The 15,924-nt window shown below is 38.6% G+C and overlaps 1 protein-coding gene across 1 annotated transcript in view; it reads right to left on the reverse strand.

The window, feature by feature from the left end:
- Window positions 1–1,339: 1,339 nt before the first annotated feature.
- The window catches only part of LOC148774822 (uncharacterized), an 83,676-nt gene continuing 69,091 nt past the window's right edge, over window positions 1,340–15,924 (reverse strand). The window contains exon 3 of the mRNA XM_088827981.1: window positions 1,340–1,843. The gene's annotated coding sequence lies outside the window, so the exon portion shown is untranslated. The remainder of the gene's footprint in view (window positions 1,844–15,924) is intronic.

The raw sequence follows: 15,924 nt of genomic DNA on the forward strand, positions 1-15,924 counted from the left end.
TATGACCAACCTTGATAGTATATTAAAAAGCAGAGACATTACTTTGCCAACCAAGGTCCGTCTAGTCAAGGCAATGGTTTTTCCCGTGGTCATGTATGGATGTGAGAGTTGGACTGTGAAGAAGGCTGACCGCCGAAGAATCGATGCTTTTGAACTGTGGTGTTGGAGAAGACTCTTGAGAGTCCCTTATACTGCAAGGAGATCCAACCAGTCCATTCTAGAGGAGATCAATCCTGGATGTTCATTGGAGGGACTGATGCTAAAGCTGAAACTGCAATACTTTGGCCACCTCATGCGACGAGTTGACTCACTGGAAAAGACTCTGATGCTGGGAAAGGTTGGGGGCGGGAGGAGAAGGGGACGACGGAGAATGAGATGCCTGGATGGCATCACCGACTCTGTGGACATGAGTTTGAGTGAACTCCGGGAGTTGGTGATTCATGGGGTCGCGGAGAGTCGGACACGACTGAGCGACTGAACTGAACTGAACTGAACTGATGCTGTATTGGTGTTTTTCTTTCTGGCTTACTTCACTCTGTATAATAGGCTCCAGTTTCATCCACCTCATTAGAACTGATTCAAATGTATTCTTTTTAATGGCTGAATAATACTCCATTGTGTATATGTACCAAAGCTTTCTTATCCATTCATCTGCAGATGGACATCTAGGTTGCTTCCATGTCCTGGCTATTATAAACAGTGCTGCAATGAACACTGGAGTACATGTGTCTCTTTCAATTCTGGTTTCCTCGGTGTGTATGCCCAGGAGTGCGATTGCTGGATCATATGGCAGTTCTATTTCCAGTTTTTTGAGGAATCTCCACACTGTTCTCCACAGGGGCTGTACTAGTTTGCATTCCCACCAACAGTGTAAGAGGGTTCCTTTCTCTCCACATCCTCTCCAGCATTTATTGCATGTAGACTTTTGGATAGCAGCCATTCTGACAGGTGTGAAATGGTATCTCATTGTGGTTTTGATTTGCATCTCTCTGATTATGAGGGATGTTGAGCATTTTTTCATGTGTTTGTTAGCCATCTGTATGTCTTCTTTGGAGAAATGTCTGTTTAGTTCTTTGGCCCATTTTTTGATTGGGTCATTTATTTTTCTGGAATTGAGCTGCAGGAGCTGCTTGTATATTTTGGAGATTAATCCTTTATCAGTTGCTTCATTTGCTATTATTTTCTCCCATTCTGAAGGCTGTCTTTTCACCTTGCTTATAGTTTCCTTTGCTGTGCAGAAGCTTTTGGTTTTAATTAGGTCCCATTTGTTTATTTTTGCTTTTATTTCCAATATTCTGGGAGGTGGGTCATGGAGGATCCTGCTGTGATTTATGTCGGAGAGTGTTTTGCCTACGTTCTCCTCTAGGAGTTTTATAGTTTCTGGTCTTACATTTAGCTCTCTAATCCATTTTGAGTTTATTTTGGTGTATGGTGTTAGGAAGTGTTCTAGTTTCATTCTTTTACAAGTGGCTGACCAGTTTTCCCAGCACCACTTGTTAAAGAGACTGTCTTTTCTCCATTTTATATTCTTGCCTCCTTTGTCAAAGATGAGGTGTCCATAGATGCGTGGATTTATCTCTGGGCTTTCTATTTTGTTCATTGATCTATATTTCTGTCTTTATGCCAGTACCATACTGTCTTGATGACTGTGGCTTTGTAGTAGAGCCTGAAGTCGGCAGGTTAATTCCCCCAGTTCCATTTTTCTTCCTCAAGATTGCTTTGACTATTCGAGGTTTTTTGTATTTCCATACAAATTGTGAGATACCAAGTGGGCTTTATCCCAGAAATGCAAGGATTCTTCAATATCCGCAAATCAATCAACGTAATACACCACATTAACAAACTGAAAAATAAAAATCATATGATTATCTCAATAGATGCAGAGAAAACCTTTGACAAAATTCAACATCCATTTATGATAAAAACCCTCCAGAAAGTGGGAATAGAAGGGACATACCTCAACATAATAAAAGCTATATATGACAAACCCACAGCAAACATTATCCTCAATGGTGAAAAACTGAAAGCATTTCCCCTAAAGTCAGGAACAAGACAAGGGTGCCCACTCTCACCACTACTATTCAACATAGTTCTGGAAGTTTTGGCTACAGCAATCAGAGCAGAAAAAGACATAAAAGGAATACAAATTGGAAAAGAAGAAGTAAAACTTTCACTGTTCGCTGATGACATGATCCTCTACACAGAAAACCCTAGAGACTCTACCAGAAAACTACGAGAGCTAATCAATGATTACAGTAACGTTGCAGGATATAAAATCAACACACAGAAATCCCTTGCATTCCTATACACTAATAATGAGAAAATAGAAAGAGAAATTAAGGAAACTATTCCATTCACTGTTGCAACGAAAAGAATTAAATACTTAGGAATATATCTACCTAAGGAAACAAAAGACTTGTACATAGAAAACTATAAAACACTACTGAAAGCAATCAAAGAAGACACTAATAGATGGAGAAATATACCATGCTCATGGATTGGAAGAATAAATATTGTAAAAATGAGTATACTACCCAAAGTACTTTATACATTCAATGCAATCCCTATCAAGCTACCAACGATATTTTTCACAGAACTAGAACAAATGTCTCTGCTTTTTAATATGTTATCTAGGTTGGTCATAACTTTCCTTCCAAGGAGCAAGCGTCTTTTAATTTCATGGCTGCAATCAGCATCTGCAGTGATTTTGGAGCCCAAAAAAATAAAGTCTGACACTGTTTCCACTGTTTTTCCATCTATTTCCCATGAAGTGATGGGACCAGATGCCATGATCTTTGTTTTCTGAATGTTGAGCTTCAAGCCAACCTTTTCACTCTTCTCTTTCACTTTCATCAAGAGGCTTTTGAGTTCCTCTTCACTTTCTGCCATAAGGGTAGTGTCATCTGCATATCTGAGGTTATTGATATTTCTCCCAGCAATCTTGATTCCAGCTTGTGCTTCTTCCAGCCCAGCGTTCCTCATGATGTACTCTGCATATAATTTAAATAAGCAAGGTGACAATATACAGCCTTGACGTACTCCTTTTCCTATTTGGAACCAGTCTGTTGTTCCATGTACTGTTCTGACTGTTGCTTCCTGACCTGCATACAGGTTTCTCAAGAGGCAGGTCAGGTGGTCTGGTATTCCCATCTCTTTCAGAATTTTCCACAGTTCAATGAAGCAGAAATAGATATTTTTCTGAAACTCTCTTGCTTTCTCCATGATCCAGCGGATGTTGGCAATTTGATCTCTGGTTCCTCTGCCTTTTCTAAAACCTGCTTGAACATCTGGGAGTTCACAGTTCACATATTGCTGAAGCCTGGCTTGGACAATTTTGAGCATGACTTTACTAGCGTGTGAGATGAGTACAATTGTGCGGTAGCTTGAGCATTCTTTGGCATTGCCTTTCTTTGAGATTTCAGTTGAGCTATTTCAGATTTCTTACTCAATGTAAATTTTCTCCCCACAAAAAGTCTTGTTGGTTATATTCCTGAATTGGTATTCAAAAAGGTTAAATGTTGTATCATCCAACGTTCATTTCCCTTTGGACTTTTATATAAATACCAATGTTATTTCCCATATTTTACCCTTATACAATCTAAGACAAAGTTGGAATGGGATAGAAAGAAAACTCAAAAGCATGTTAATAAATAGCAAATATACTACTGATGAACTAGGAATTGGGATTGTGTATACCACATTGTTTCCTGATCAGGACAGCCAAATGCACATGAATATATTTTTAAAAATCATTTGACTATGATCTCTATCCCTCAAAGCTCAAACCATAGAACAATCAAAAAGCAAGTACTTATTCTGCATTTCCTATGTTCCTAGCAATATGCCAATTCCCATGAAAAGGAAAAGATTATCATCCTCCCCCAAGGATCCCTAAAATTTTAATAGAGAGAGAAGACCAAACAATAAAATACATTGCCAAGAACAAAATCACAAATATCGTTTAAAAGATAAAACCAATGTCTCCTTGGATGGTACCACTAATTAGTACTAAAGCAAGTCAGAGACAAGAAGTTACTGAGTAGTCCAGCTGCTTCATGCAGAGCAAGGTCTCTCAGAAGAGGGACCATATTTATGTACTTGCATGAGGGCTCAGTTGGTCAAGAATCTGCCTGCAATTTCGGAAACCTGGTTTTGATCCCTAGGTTGGGAAGATCCACTGGAGAAGGGATAGGCTACCCACTCAAGTATTCTTGGGCTTCCCTGGTGGCTGAGCTGGTAAAGAATCTACCTACAATGGGGGAAATCTGGGTTCGATCCCTGGGTTGGGAAGAAGTCCTAGAGAAGGGAAAGGCTACCCACTCCGGTATTCTGGTCTGGAGAATTCCATGGAGTGTATAATCCATGGGTCACAAAGAGTCAGCCACAACTGAGCAACTTTCACTTTCACATGTAAAACCTGGTGCTCTTTGGTTGCATACATCAATAAGAGGTACAGAGACTGGCAGTTAGCATGAAAGTGATGGCTGGTAGGGGATGAATAGACGCTTTTCACATTTCCATAGATGTCCAGAAACTTTTGAGCACCCTTCCTACGTTGGAGAGTTTTCACCTCTCCAAAGTATGAGCTCATCAGAAAAGACCCTGATGTTGGGAAAGATTGAAGGCAAAAGGAGAAGAGGGTGGCAGAGGATAAGATGGTTAGATAGCATCACTGATTCAATAGACATGAATCTGAGCAAACTCCAGGAGACAGTGAAGACAGGGAAGCCTGGCATGCTGCAGTTCATGGGGTTGCAGAGAGTGAAACAGGATTTAGTAATTGAATAACAATAACAACAAAGCAGAAGCTAAAAATTATTTTCCTAGCTTCCCGCAAGGTAGGGTATGGGCTCATGACCTGAGTCTCACCAAGACATGAAGGTCGAAAAAGGCAGAGTGAATGAAAGAGTGTGATGTATTGACGCTTCCAGGCAGTGGCTGGGGGAGGCGACAGAGGGACACACAGTCTTCAGAGGCTGCAGTGGCCCTAGTGGTCCTCGTCCTAACATCTCCTGAAAACTTCAGAGACTGTACTGAGTGAAGCTGGGCAACACTACAGTCTGGAGATTGTTCCCGAATGTAAGGCCACCAGACTTGACTCTCTGGCCATCACAGAGAGTCTATGATATAAAATTTTTTCTTTCATAAATTTAAAAATATTTTTATTGGAGCATATTTGCTTTACAATCTTATGTTAGTTTCTGCTGTAAAGCAAAGGGAATCAGTTACATGTATACATATATCCCCTCTTTTTTGGATTTCCTTCCCATTTAGGTCCCTGGTGGCTCAGATGGTAAAGCGTCTGCCTACAATGCAGGAGACCCGGGTTCAGTTCCTGGGTCGGGAAGATCTCCTGGAGAAGGAAATGGCAACCCACTCCAGTCCTCTTGCCTGGAGAATCCCATGGGTGGAGGAGCCTGGTAGGCTGCAGTCCATGGGGTCGCAAAGAGTCGGGCATGACTAAGCGAATTCACTCACTCCCATTTAGGTCACCAGACAGCATTGAGTAGAGCTCCCTGTGCTGCACAGCAGGCTGTCATTAGCTATTCATTTCATACATAGTGGTGTATATACATCAACCCCAGTTTCCCAGTTCATCCCACCTCCATTGCTCCCTTGGTATCTGTTAGTTTGTTCTCTATATCTGTGTCTTATTTCTGCTTTATAAATAAGTTCATCTATACCATGGTGGCTCAGACGGTAAAGAATCCACCCACAATGCAGGAGATCTGGGTTCGATCCCTGGACTGGAAAGATCTCCTGGAGGAGGGCATGGAAACCCACTCCTGTATTCTTGCCTGCAGAATCCCCATGGACAGTTGAGCCAGGTGGACTACAATCCATAGGGTCGCAAAAAGTCAGACACAACTGAGCAACTAAGTACAGCACAGCACATACAATTTTTCTAGAATCTACATATAAGCAATATTATACAATATTTGTTTTTCTCTTTCTGACTTACTTCACGCTGTTATGACTGTCTCTAGGTCTATCCATGTCTCTGTAAATGAAACTATTTTATTCCTTTTATGGTGGAGTAGTATTCCATTGTATAAATGTGCCACATCTTTATCCATTCCTCTGTTGATGGACATTTAGATTTCTTCCATTCCTGGCTATTGTTAATAGTGCTGCAGTGAACATCGGGGTGTATGTATCTTTTTTAACTCTATTTTTCTCCAGGTATGTGCCCAGGAGTAGGATTGCTGGATAATATGGTAGTTCTATTTTTAGGTTTTTAAGGAACCTCCATGATGTTCTCCATAGTGGCTGTACCAATTTACATTCCCACCAGTGTAGGAGGATTCCCTTTTCCTCACATCCTCTTCAGCATTTATTATTTGTAGATTTTTTTGGTGGTGGCCATTCTGACCAGGGTGAGGTGACACCTCGTTGTATTTTTGATTTACATTTCTCTAATAATTTGTAATGTTGAGCATCTTTTTACATGCCTGCTGGTCATCTATATGTCTTCTTTGGAGAAATGTCTATTTAGGTCTTCTGCCCATTTTGTGATTGGGTTTTTTTGTGTGTGTGTTTTTTAAATTGAGCTACAGGAGCTCTTTGTATATTTTAGAGATTAATCCCTGTTGGTTGCTGTTTGCAAATATTTTCTCCCATTCTGAACAGTTTGCCAATCAAAATGGCAACATAGGAGATGCCAGCCTCCGTGTCCTCACAAAGAAAAACAATCAGACAGCTATCTACAAACAGAAGCTCATACAGACAGAGAATGGTGGTTACCAGAGACTGGGGCGGGGGGAAATGGAAAGATAGTCAAAGGGTACAAACCTCAAGTTATAAGATGAACAACTTCAGGGGATATAATGAACAGCATGGTGATTAGAGTTAATACTGTATTAGATACTTGAAGGGTTCCTCCCTACAGCTCAGATAGTAAAGAATCTGCCTACAGTACAGGAGACCCAGGTTCAATTCCTGGGTGGGGAATATCCCCTGGAAAAGGAAATGGCAACCCACTCCAGTATTCTTGCCTGGAGAATTCCATGGACACAGGAGCCTGGTGGGGGCTACAGTCCGTGGGATTGCAGAGAGTCAGACACAACTGAGCAACTTATAAACTTGAAAGTTGCTAAGAGTTAATCTTAAATATTGTTACTACAAAGAAGAAACAGTAAGGGCATCACCGACTTGATGGACATGAGTTTGAGTGAACTCCAGGAGTTGGTGATGGACAGGGAGGCCTGGCGTGCTGTGGTTCATGGGGTTGCAAAGAGTCGGACATGACTGAGCGACTGAACTGAACTGAACTGAACTGAATGATGAGAAATGATAGAGGTATTAGCTAATGCCACAGTGATAATCATATTGCAGTATATAATGTGTCAATTCAACACCTTAAGCTTACCCAAGGTTTTAATGCTGATTATATCACCATAAAGCTGGAGGGAGTACAGTGGGGGGAGCCTTGTCTACTCAAGAATATCTTAGCCATTGAAATGTTTTCTATGTTGCTTTCTAGAAACTTTATCAGGTTACGTTTCTCATTTAGGTCTACAAATTATTTGGGATGTTTCTGTGTGTGATGTTATGCTTTGTATGGTTGACGTATTGTGGTGGTCTCATGCAAATATGTTGTTTAGGATTTTTACCTTTTGTTCATAAGTGAGGTTAGCCTGTTAATTCTTTATTTCATAGTGGCCTGGAAATTGGCCACAGGTAATACTTCTTTATTAAATATCTGGAGCATTTCTGGGAGGTCTTAAGTTAGATTTTATTCCTTGAAAAGAACTATTCATCCTTACTTTTCTTGCATCAGTAAGTAAGAATAAATATTTACTTTTTTTCCATTTGGATATCATCAGTCTTGGACCATTTGTTAAAACAGTGTTCTTCCCCATCTCTGCCCTGCTTTCCCTTCCCCAAAACCCTACAAGGAGCACATTTAATATAAATCAAATTACCACATATTGTGGTAAGCTTTGGAGTCTTTATTCTACTCTGCACCTTTTTATCTATCCTTGCATCAAAACTAATTTGAGTTACTGTAGCTTTGTAATACATCTTGATACCTGATCGTGTAAGTCCTATATAATTCTTTTCAGATTATCCTGGTTATTCTTGACCCTTTACATTTCCACAAAAGTAGAAAATCAACTCAACCCATTTATCTGGAAAAACAAAGAAAAAACAAACTTTTGGGTTTTTTTTTACTTTTGAATAGGGATTGCATTGTGTTGATACCTGCATTAATCTACAGACAAATTTGGGAGGGATTGACATCTTTATGATAGCAAGGCTTCCAATTAATGAATGTGGAAAATCTCTCCATTCATTTTGTTCTTTAACTTAACTGAATAATGTTTTATAATATACTTTTGTGTGGATTTTTTTCCTCATCTTTGGCTAGATTCATTTCTAGGTATTTGTGGCTTTTGATGCCACTGTCCATGGTATTGTGTTTGGAATTTTATTTTTAAATTATGTTTTGTTAGTATATAGAAATGAAATTTATTTTATTTTTAACCTATATCCAGTGATCTTGCAAAATTCACTTATAAATTTCAATAATTTATATGCCCATTCTTCTGGATTTTCTATATCAACAATTATTTTGTCTGTAGATAGTGACAGTTTAGGAGAAGGCAATGGCAACCCACTCCAGTACTCTTGCCTGGGAAATCCCATGGACTGAGGAGCCTGGTGGGCTGCAGTCCATGGGGTTGCAAAGAGTCAGACACGACTGAAGCGACTTAGCAGCAGTAGCAGTGACAGTTTGTTACCTCTTCCCAAGCCTTATGATTTTTCTTTTAGGGTTTATTTAACTGTCTAGGACCTCTAGTGCAATGTTGAATAGAAGTAGTGATAGCAAATACCTTTGTCTCCTAGCATAAGAAAATTTCAGTATTTCATGACTCTATCATGTTTCCCTTAAGAATCTATACATTACTACTTGTCAGATTGAGGAATGCCCTAGTCTGTTAATTAAAAAATTACCATAAACAAGTATTAGTTTTTAGAAAATATTTTACTGTATGTATTTTCATTCTATGATATTTTTTCTCCATTCTATGAAAGTAATGGATTAAATGGAATGGTTTTTGAGTGTTAAAATCACTTTTAATTCTTGGCATAGTCTAACTTGCTTATTGTCTTAGCTTGGGTTTCCAGAGAAGCAGGTGCTGAAACAAGGATTTGATTGCAAGTCGTTAATTAGGGCATTGAAGGAAATTCTGAAAGGAGGGTAGAGAAATGAGACGGGGAAGGAGAGGGAGCCAACAGAGGGTGGATTATCAAGTCTGTTGCCGTGGTAGGTGACAGGAGCTTACACTGACCAAGAAACTCAGGGAAATGGTGTGGACACATGTCCTAGAGTTATCCTACCTGAGGGATAAACTGGAATATTTATAAACCAACCCTCCCCACCTATCAATTATGTATTAATGATCATTATTGGACAGTGTTAATTCTCTGGTTGTTTGGCCTTCACGCATGGAGAAAGAGGTCTTCTACAGCTTCAGAAAAGCCCTCAGATGAGAAATGAGTACATTGAAGGTATAGAATTTGACCCTCTCACAGGCCACACCAGCAACACTGGTAAAATATCATCCTTTCAACAGAGTCTGGGATTCGGTTCGCTAATATTGGGTTTGGAATTTTTACTTTTATGTTCATGAGTGACATCAATGTCTTGATCCTTTTTTGCAGTGGCCTGGCAATTGGCCATTGGTAATATTTCTTTTTAAATATCTGAAGCATTGCTGGGTCTGGATATTTCTTTCTGAAACAGTTTTAAAAGAGGAACTTCATTTTTAAAAAAACAGAATCTTCAGGCTTTGTTTTCTTGCATCCATTTTAAGAAGTTTTATGGTTTTAAAGGTACTTATTTATTCTAAATTTGCTAATTTCTTGACCAACCCTGTTGTATCCATGTTGATGCCTGAGATTATTTTTCTCTATGGAACAGAACACTTGACATCTCTAACTTAGATAACTTGGCTATCACTCAGAGACACCATTAGATTAAATATTAGCCTCTTTTTTATATAACTTAAGAAAGCAAAGAGCTGCTCCAAAGTGAATTTCTGCCTCCACAGATAAGAGCTACTAACCCACTCCAGTACTCTTGCCTGGAAAATCCCATGGGCGAAGGAGCCTGGCAAGCTGCAGTCCATGGGGTCGCTAAGAGTCGGACACTACTGAGCGACTTCACTTTCACTTTTCACTCTCATGCATTGGAGAAGGAAATGGCAACCCACTCCAGTGTTCTTGCCTGGAGAATCCCAGGGACGGGGGAGCCTGGTAGGCTGCCATCTATGGGGTCGCACAGAGTCGGACACGACAGAAGTGACTTAGCAGCAGCAGCAGCAGTTACTTTTCAATGCAGTTCATTCACTGGAAGCACAGTTAACTTCCACTTCACCTGGCACTAATTACACAAATTATAAACATATAAAAAGACTAGAAACTCAAGAATGAAACTAAGAACAAATCAGAGCAAGGGATTTAGGTTTTTGTTATTAGACTAGAAAAGGTAGATGAGACCATATGAAAGAGTTCACATTCCAGAAAAAAGAAAGGCAAGAGAAAATTGTCAAGTTTGAAGAGGAAAGAAAGTGGAAATTAAGAACAAAAATTAATTAGGAAGAACCAGAGTGATAATGTTGGACATATCAAAGAAGGAATATTTCAAGAGAGAAGAGTTGGTCAGCCAAGCCCAACTGGAACAGTGGTCATGAGGATAAGGGCTAAGTACAATCACTTGTCTTGAGTGACATTTAGGAAGGTCATTTTAGTAAAGGAATAAATGTCGGTAAGGAAATAAGTAGTCAGAAAATGTGGATAATGGATTGTTTCACTCATTCAAAGAAATGCCCATACTGAATAGTCATGGTGCCAGAGTCAAAGATGCTGAAATGTTTCCGTGCCAGAAAAGGAAAAGTTCTATACTGTAACTCAAGATGCAAGAAGAATAAAAAGCAGTTATGAGTGAACCAAGTCTAACACCATTAGGCTTGGTCAAGAACGTTGCAATACAAACAAAACCCATTTTTCCTGAAACCTGATATTTAAGGTCCCACAAGGTTTAATACTAAAAGAAAACACTGCTTTTCTCGTGGCCCCTGTATCACTTAAAGGCTTTTGCAAATCTCTATGATAAAAGAAAAAAATACAACAGTTCTAAGAGGAGTCATCACACTCTATCATTTTAGCTGTGTTTACATGAAACCAAGAAGTAAGTAATGTGCGCCCTGGGAAACTAAGCAGAGTGAACTCCTGTTACCCTTACTCTGTCTTTAAGGACAGTCCAGATTTAAGTGATTTGTGGAAATCTCAAACATGGTTGACAGTCCTAATTTCAGAATCTCAGATAGTAAGTACTTTGATAAGCCTAAGGGTTCTGACAGCAAAGTTCTTGACCAAACCTGTTCCAAAAAGTAAGATAATTTCAAGATATTTTTCTTGCTATTGCAGAGTAACCTCTGTGCTTCAAAGGCATAATCAAACTAGATGAATACAAAAGGCTAATTATTCATAACAAATCGTTGTTAAACACTTAGCAATTGTAGAAAATACATGAATGTCAACAGGTTCAGTGTCTTAAGGCATTTTTGAGCTCTCCCCCACACTCATCTCTGAAATGGAGGCTTTCCCTTGTCTTTTTCCATGAAGATGAGCACGTCTTCCTAGAACTGATGTTGTGGGGGGTGGGCAGCAGAGAGAATAGAACAGATGAATCCTCATGACCCCTCCCCTGGCAGATTTGGTGATTCTCGCTCCTCCAGCATAGCTGGAGTCATGGATTAATAACTGTAAGACTGTTTTTCCCCACCTCAGTCTGTTGCAAACAGTTTCCTGCAGCTGAATATACACATGAATATACGCATGAAAATGAAAAAATAGAAGACTTTTGTTCTAATACTACATTTTGCTTTTTTCTGAACAATACCAACCAACAATCCTGAGCCGTGTGAGTTACAGTGTCAACGCTGTGATAACCACAGAGTTGAAAAGGACTTTTTAACTTTTTCCCAACCCCTCATTCTACTGACAAGGAACTGGGGTCCCAGAGATATGATTACTTGTCCAAGGCCATACAGCTACTGGACAATTAAGGACTGAAATTCTATTACATTCTACCACACAAACTTTTCTTGCAGCAATGAGCAACCAATTTCATTTTCTTTCTTTCTCTTTATGCTTTTCTCTTTCCCCCTCCTTCGCTACCTCCTCATTACTTTTTTTTTTCTAATTTGAAAACAACTCCTTATGTATTTTACATTTTGTTAACTTTGCAAAACTCACTTTATCTCTGTACTATCTATTTTTAACAGTATTCTTGCCTGGAAAATTCCATTTACAGGGGAACCTGGTGGGCTATAGTCCATGGGGTTGCCAAGAGTCAGACACGACTGAGCACAGCATGGCAGCAGCATCTATTTTAACATTGATTTCCTACATGGAGGGCCAACACAGCCATTAAAATCATTTAAAATGTGTCCATTGAAGCAGTGAATGGAATTTTGTGACACAGGTCAACAAAATTTAGCACAGTTTCACATATCCAGATTTATTTTAGCACATTTAGATATAATTTTAACTTGGTCTTTATACTAATGGAATTTTAAGATTGAAAAACATAAACTTGAACACTAATCTAGTTTAATGAGTAACTGTTACCTGGAAGAGTTAAATGCTATGCATACCGAGGTCATAGAGCTAATTAACAATAGAACCAGCATTAGAACTCAAGTCTGCTGGGTGGACAATCCGTTCAGTTGTTCGCTCCAGCCCATCATGTTGCCCCCCTAAAAGCAGTTTATAGATAAACACAGACCGATTTGCATCTTTCAAGCCCTAAAGTAAACTTTTGAGTTTTTCTTCAATAATTTTTTCTTTTTTATCTGGAGAAGGAATGAAGAGAGGATGTTTTGGTTCTCTCTTCCTTTCTTGAATTCCACCTTTCTTTCATCTATGGGCGTTTGTTGCAGTTGCCCAACTGAAATGAAAAACAAACCTCCAGGTTCTTTTCTGATAGCATCAAAGAAGGAAAAAAAGCAAAAGCAGTTCCCTGAACTCATGAAACAGGTTTCCTTCCTGACTGTCACACGCCATCAATTCTTAAGAAAGTAGCTCCACCAAGAAATCTACTGTACAGTTCCTTAAGGACTGGGGCATGGGGGTTGGGTGTGGGATGGGGCTGAGTGTTCGTGTTTCAACCTTCGTAGAGAATATAGCTTCTGTCTCAGAGGAAAACATAAATTTGCCTTTTTACCAACAACATCGTTTAGTTTAGAATCCTACCTCCTTGTCTCCCAGCACCTTGAATTAGGCTTCTAATCCCACTGCTTTTATTACTGAACTCTCTCACTTCAGCATTATCCTAATTCAGATACTAATCAACTCTACAAGACCTAGACTTTTCAATTAACCTCCAAATGTCTCCCTACCTCTAGAATTTCCTAACTTTAGTCCTTCCAAAATGTTTCCATTTTACCTGAATGTCCATTTTAACTTGATTACTGTTAATCATTTCCTTCTTGACCCTCTGAATTTTTTTGACCACCAAACCAAAACCATCTCCTGAGTCTCCTCAGACCCCTTTGCAGGCTCCTCTTCACTGCCAATCTCTTAAAGATGGTACCGTTCTCTTTTCTCTTGGGATTGATGCATATATTCTATTTTATTGTTACATTGTTGTTGTTCGGTCACTAAGTCATGAGAACTCTTTGCAACCACCCCATGGACTGCAGCATGCCAGGCTTCCCCGCCCTTCACCATCTCCAAGTCTGCTCAAACTCATATCCATTGAGTCGGTGATGCTATCCAACCATCTCATCCTCATTACATTACTAATTGCACTGCATGATGCATAAAATAGATAGCTAATGAGAGCACACTGTATAGCTCAAGAAACTACTTAATTCACTGTGGTAACCTGAATGCGAAGGAAGTCCAAAAGGGAGGGGATACCTATATGAATGGCTTATTTATTTTGCCATACAGTGGCAGAAAGTTCTATTGGACAGTGCCATTCTGGAACTTCCTACAACTGACATTAAAAAGAAAAAATAAACACCTCTGTTTAAAGCATCTCTTATATGAATGTCTCAACTTGCTCTTCCATATGAATTTTCTCTCCTGTCCCCCCACACTAGCCCTACTACTTAATTCCCATTAACTTTGCTACGTACCTTACTTGATTTCCCCACTCACATACCTGCATGCCCCCCAAAATACATTTTCACAGTGTAACCAAGGATCTCTTTCCAAAATGTAAATCTGTTTGGGTCAGTTTCCTAGTAATAAGCCTTCAGTGGTATATAAGCCTTCCTAGTAGCTATATAAGTTGATTGGATAATTTAGCATCTAAACCTAGACAATTTTGATAATAAAGGGGGATGCCATGAACAATTATGCTTCTACAATAGGGCTACGATTGGGCTCTCAGGTAAACCAGTCTGGATGGTCACCCTATAGAGAGTTTACATTTCTTAGCCTGATTTAGCGCATTCTGTGCTCTGGCCCTGTCTTTCTCTTCAGATCTACAGATCTGCCATTCACAAAATGCAATGTGCTGTTTTACATTTCTGTGCATTTGCTTACACTGATCCTATACAAAGAGCTCATGTACTCTTTCTGTCATGCCTGTTAAACATAGAATTTAAAAAGATCTATATAAGCATTACATATTAATTTTAAAGTATATGTATTCCTTGCTTATAAAATCATATACAATTCTCAGAAAAATTTGGAAAATACAGAAAAGTTTCAAAAAGAACAAAAGCATCCACATTTCTCCCCCTCAAAGACAATGACAGGTAATATTTCACTGTGTGTTTCAATGTGTGTTCATTGTTTTCTTTCAAAATATGTTTTTGACCATTTTGCAAGAGGCCTTTATCATATATTATTTGTATTTTCCATTTCATAGATATTCTCTTATGAGTTTTAATGGTTGGATATTCACTCATTGTATGAAGATGCACTGGTCTTGTGTTAGATATTTCTTGAAATTTTATCAAATTTTACAACAATTAAATATGCTTTTCATAACAAAAGCAATTTGTATCCACTGTAGGCTTTTGGAAGGGAAATGTAAAAAGAAGAAAAGAGGTTTATCACATTCTGAAAAAATGACTTGTATGTTGCTTTGAAAGATAAGTCTGTATGAAAACATTTCTAAAATTGCTGTTAAGTCAACAGAAAACTATTGCATCTCTAGAAATATTGCATTTCTTGGAAATATGCAGATTTTTAAGAATGCAAATATTGTATCAAGGTAGATTTTTCCACAGCTATGTATATTTTTTCTCTTAATATCTGATACTGCCACTAAGCAAAATTCTTCTAAATGCATACATGTTAAATGTTTGTAAGAAATATTTCTTAAGGTATGTACCAGCATTCCAGAAATTCTACCCATAAATGTTAAGGTAGAATGTACCCTTGCTGAAAATTTCCACTGCATTTTAATCACAGATGAAATAGAGATTCACTTTATAAATGTTATGCAAAATTTCTGACCTGGGAATATTTGAAAATATAACTTATTTCTCTCCAAGATGTAAGACCTAACCAAGCATACTTGGACCTGAATTTGTGGTTCTAGGAAACATAAACATGGTAAATATATCATAGACATAGTCACCATTTGCTATTCCAGCAAGTGAAAGGTAGACTTGTGAATATGTGAATACCAGAGTATGTGCCAAAATGCTACCACAATTTTATTACTTGCTGCTGTTCTGCTAATTTTAAAATGACTCCATTCAATCTCAATTACACTTTTAATATGCCACATTTTGGTACATTTTGGCTTGGCAGGAAAATGTCACAAATTTATTCTGGTGGTCTCTCGACACTTATCTATTGCAGAAATGTTTTAGCTACCTCCTTTCATAGAAGATATATCAAAATATTTAGAACAGAGAATGCAACAGGCTAAGACATATAGTGCCT

This window comes from Moschus berezovskii, chromosome 19, assembly GCF_049115385.1.
Source record: "Moschus berezovskii isolate FMDL1 chromosome 19, NW_MosBer_1.0, whole genome shotgun sequence".
Taxonomy (NCBI): domain Eukaryota; kingdom Metazoa; phylum Chordata; class Mammalia; order Artiodactyla; family Moschidae; genus Moschus; species Moschus berezovskii.